The sequence below is a fragment of the Pipistrellus kuhlii genome, unplaced genomic scaffold (genome assembly GCF_014108245.1).
Source record: "Pipistrellus kuhlii isolate mPipKuh1 unplaced genomic scaffold, mPipKuh1.p scaffold_m20_p_3, whole genome shotgun sequence".
Classification (NCBI taxonomy): Eukaryota; Metazoa; Chordata; class Mammalia; order Chiroptera; family Vespertilionidae; genus Pipistrellus; species Pipistrellus kuhlii.
In genome coordinates this window covers 129,288,240-129,292,993 of record NW_023425529.1, presented here as the reverse complement: position 1 = coordinate 129,292,993, position 4,754 = coordinate 129,288,240, and the positions used below count along the sequence as shown (strand labels likewise).

General features: G+C 36.4%; 1 pseudogene; it reads left to right on the top strand.

Moving 5' to 3' along the window:
- The first annotated feature begins 1,207 nt into the window (after nt 1–1,207).
- LOC118730918 lies at nt 1,208–1,431 on the top strand (annotated as a pseudogene).
- The last annotated feature ends 3,323 nt before the right edge of the window (nt 1,432–4,754 follow it).

Below are 4,754 nucleotides of genomic sequence, written 5' to 3'. Positions count from 1 at the left end.
TTCAAGGTTTCTTCATTATAATTTTGTTACCAGAGAGCTGCCTGAGTCAGAGGGGTGTCTCCCCTCCTCGGCTCTTGTCATGCTCCTGAGAGAGAATATAGATGAGTGACAGAAAGGAGTGTTAAAGCAAAGCAAATGAATTTATTAAGAACATACTTGGCATAAAGCAAACTCAGCTAGCCTGAATGCCCCACCTAGTGAGGATTCAAGGGTTTCATCCTTTTCTCCCTATAGATTTCAAGGTTCCTCTGCCCGATGTCTTGGGTAACAGACTACATGTCAAGGTCCCCATTTTACATTGTTGTGGTTTTTCCCAGAATTTATGAGAACATCTAGAGATTTTATCTTGGCAAGTGCCAGGACTGCTGAATTCTTTGTTCAGTGAGTGAGATAAACTCCCCTTTCTTCCTGCTCTGGGAGCTATCTACCTTACCTAACAATCTATACTAATAAATGGGTGATATGAAAATTGGTTGGGATGTCCTCATGCAACAACCGAACAGCAAACTGAGTGAAGCGACCAGGCTGGCATGGGGGACAGTGATGGGTGACCAGGAAGATGGGGGGAAATTGGAGGTGACTAGGATGGTGGAGGGCATTCAGGAGCAATCAGGCCAGCAGTGTGGGGCAGTTGGGGATGACCAGGCTGGAAGGAGGGGCCATTAGGGGCAATCAGGCCAGCAGGCATAAGCAGTTAGGGGAGACTAGGCTGGCTGGGAAAGGGGTGTATGTGGAGGCAGTTAGGAGCAATCAGGCTGGCAGGCAGAGGCAGTTAGACATGATCAGGTTGGCAAGGTGGACAGTTAGGGATGATCAGGAAGTCAGGCAGGTGAGTGGTTAGGAGCCAGCAGTCCCAATTGTGAGAGGGATGCCCAACTGTGGATTTCAGACCAATCCCTGGGATCAGGTCTAAACCTGTAATCAGACCTCCCCTCGCCCCCCCCAAGGGGTCACAGATTGGAGAGGGTGCAGGCTGGGCTAAGTGGACTCCCCTATCTAGTAAGAGTATAAGGAATGAAACAACTGCTTCTAATGAGTATGCTGTTTTTTAATAATATATTAATAAGTCTATCACTTTAGAAAAACAAAAGAAACAATAGTAAAGATATCATGTTATGGTTTCTTGAAAGATATTTTAAAAAGTAGTTGTTACTAAATTTAAGAGATCATTTTGCTTAAGTCCCGGTGAGTAAATATAAAAAGTTCTATTGCTTCTCGGCCTTTTGGCTAAGATCAAGTGTAGTATCTGTTCTTATCAGTTTAAAAAGCTCTGCCCTAGCTGGTTTGGCTTGGTGAATAGAGCGTCAGCCTGTGGACTGTAAGTTCCTGGGTTTGATTCTGGTCAAGGGCTCATGCCTGGATCCCCAGTAGGGGACATGCAGGAGGCAGCCAATCAGTGATTCTCTCTCATCATTGATGTTTCTATCTCTCTCTCCCTCTCCCTTCCTCTCTGAAATCAATAAAAAATATCAAACAAATAAATAGTTCTATGAAATGCATGATTAGTTTTGAAATCTATACATTTTGAATTTGATTTAAAAGAGATTAAAAAAAAACATGAGCAAATCAATTGATTATTCAAGAGGAAAAAGATAACTTTTAAAGTAGCTAACTACAAAAATGCACTAGAACCAAACATTTTTGTAGATTTAATTTCATTAAAATATTAAAGAACAGAAACACATACTATTTGAAAATTTTAAGAATAAAGAGAGCCCAACTAGTGTGGCTCAGGGGTTGAGTGAGGACCCAGGAACTGGGAGGTCACAGTTCAACCCCTGATCAATGAACCTTGGGAACAGACTGATGAACTAGAAGATCTGTTTTTAACTTTCAATATCATGTTTCTGAGGAGAGGGCTTTGTAAGTGGATGAGTTTGTTTCTCAAATTAATTTACTTCCCACAGGCTTATTTTCTGTGGGGTGTGGGCATTAGGAAAAATATAGTCATGATATAGTTAACTAGACAATATGCAATTTTAAGTTCAATTTTCCTCTTTAAAAACAAAATCTAAAGTTGTTTTATTTGCAATGTAAACAGGCAAATAGTTACATTTCCCATCTTTCCTTAAAGACAGAATTGGTTATCTGATACATTTCTAGAAAAAAAAAATGTTACCCCCTTTTACTTGCATGCTTCCCTTTTCTACTTGCTTAAATACTGTCATGATGTTGCAAATACTGAGCTCTCATATATTTACAATGTTTGAGTAAACAAACTTAAGAATAAATATCACAAGCCAAGAGAAGTGAAGCAGAAAGATGGAAGTATAGATATCGTTTTACACAATTAAATTAATTAGACATTCTTGGACATTGACTTCTGGACATGTGAGAAATAGCTAACACTATTTGTCTAACATGATCTGGTGCGTTTCATTTTATGCAGCCAAATGAAGTCATAATAGGAACAACTACTTATTTCTCACTTCTAACCTCTTCCTCCTACCTGTAAGAATTTTCTCATAAAGTTACTCATTAGGGAATACCATCATTTTATTAGCACTAAATTATCTCAATGTATTGGTGTTATATTTTTGTGTAAATGATTCATTATTTGTTACTAATAGTAACTAAGCTTTAAAGGGTAATTTTGGACATGAAGAATTCAAGGCCAAATATAAGATGTGATATATCCAACTGAGTTGCATTTCTCTATACTATTGCAAGTAGTAAATAAAGAAATGGGTTTACAGTCAGTAAACTGATTTATCCTGTAAAGTTGCTAATTCAGGCAAACCAATGGATAGTTTCTCTAACATTATTTATTCTGGTACACCAGTCTAAAAACAAGCAGACAAAAATAAAGCAAATAAAAAAGCTTCAATAATAAGAAAAAGAAACAGTTAAAATCTTTGTCCTAATTAAATTTTAAATAAAATTTAAAAGTAGAAGTCAAATTGAAATAAAGTAAAAAAACAAAACAAAACAGTAGCTCAATCAATGTTCAACATGCAAAATTACTCTTCAAATTGTTAACATATCAGATTATACTAATTTTATTAACTTACTATTTCATAAAATACAGTTCTTAAATTTATTCTAGAGGCCCGATGCATGAAATTCGGGCATGGGAGGTGTCCCTCAGCCTGGCCTGTGCCCTCTCGCAATCCAGGATCCCTCGTTCCTAACTGTCCACCTGTTTGCTCCTAACCACTCACCTGCTTACTCCTTACCACTTGGCTCACTGTTCCTTAGTGCTGCTGGAAAAGCTCCAGTCACCACCACTGTCTCACCAGCCGTGAGCCTGGCTTCTGGCTGAGCACAGTGACCACTGTGGGGAGCTCCTGCATTGAGCATTTGCCCCCTGGTGGTCAGTGCACATCATAGCAACTGGTAGTTCTGGTCATTCGGCTGTAAAGTAGCTGGGCTTTTATATATAGAGATTTTTTTAAGTTTGGGAAATACATGGACTAAACTGCTTATATTTTCTATCAATAATTTTGGAATTTCTCCTACCTCTCACTTAGTGATGCTGATTTTTCTTTCCTCTTTTGGAGAACTAAATACAGTATGAGCTGTTGTTCATTATACTTTGTAGAAATGACAAATGCAAATACTTAGCACACTCTTTTCAGTGCTAAATATTGTGCCTTTTTTTTTTTTAGTTAGTGCTTATTTTGGACAAATTTTAATGTTTATATTAAGCACTTTATCTTAAGTTTTAAACTATATTAAGTAATTAATAAAATTACTAAATAATATTTAATTTCAGATATTCTTCATTCTTTCTTTGGATTTGATAGTATAAAAACCTATGAAATTAATTCCATAGAAGCAAAACCTTAAAATAATACTGATTCAGTTAGTGTTCAATAATTTTAAATTAGTTAAAGAAATTCATATATCCATGCTGGGAAAATCCAAGTATTATACATATAAAATAATCTACAGATAAATACATTAAAAATAATGATTGAGTTGGTAACCAGTCAAACAAAATCAGGTGACAGAAAGTATCTAGTAGAAGCTATTTTTGATAGTGTTCTGAAGGAATGTCTGAGTTGTAATTGAGTTAGATTCCTATATTAGTTAGGATAAGTGTATGGTTCCTGTAACAAGTCCCAACTGAATGATAATAAGTCAAACAATTTTTCTCTATTATGTATCAGCCCTCAGACCAACTGTCCATGTTTTGAGGTTCATTTTCCCTTCTCTCTTTTGGCTCTTCTTTATCCCTCCACCCTGTAAGATAGTGTGTTAATCCTCATGGCAACTAACATTCAATATTAGATTAAAAGGTTCACATAGCGGGCTGAAAGAGAAGGAAGAAGAAAACACGAGCTATTTCATTGCATGGACATTACCTAGAAGTAACTCAGATCCTGTCTATTTACACCCCATTGGCCAGCACATGGTCACATGGCCATATCTGCTGCAAATGAAGTTGAGAAAGGGTGTCTTCATTTTCTCCAGATACAATATTTGAGTTCCATTACTAATAAAATTCTTGACTTGGAGGGAGAATTCTTCTTTTTTCCTGAAATGAAAACAAGGATCAAACTGTTAAATTTTTGGAAGACAGTTTTCAGACCATTATTTCTTTCAATATTTTTTTCATTCTGTACCAATTACTTTAGCTTCTTTTTCCAGAGTGATAATTAAATAATTATTAGACTTTCTGATATTGTCCCTCAGGTGCCTGACCCTGATTACATTTTATTCAATCTTTTTTCTCTCTCTTCTATTGTTAAGATTGCAAAATATCTACTGCTTTATCTTTAAATTCACCGAGTTTTTCCTATTTCATTCCC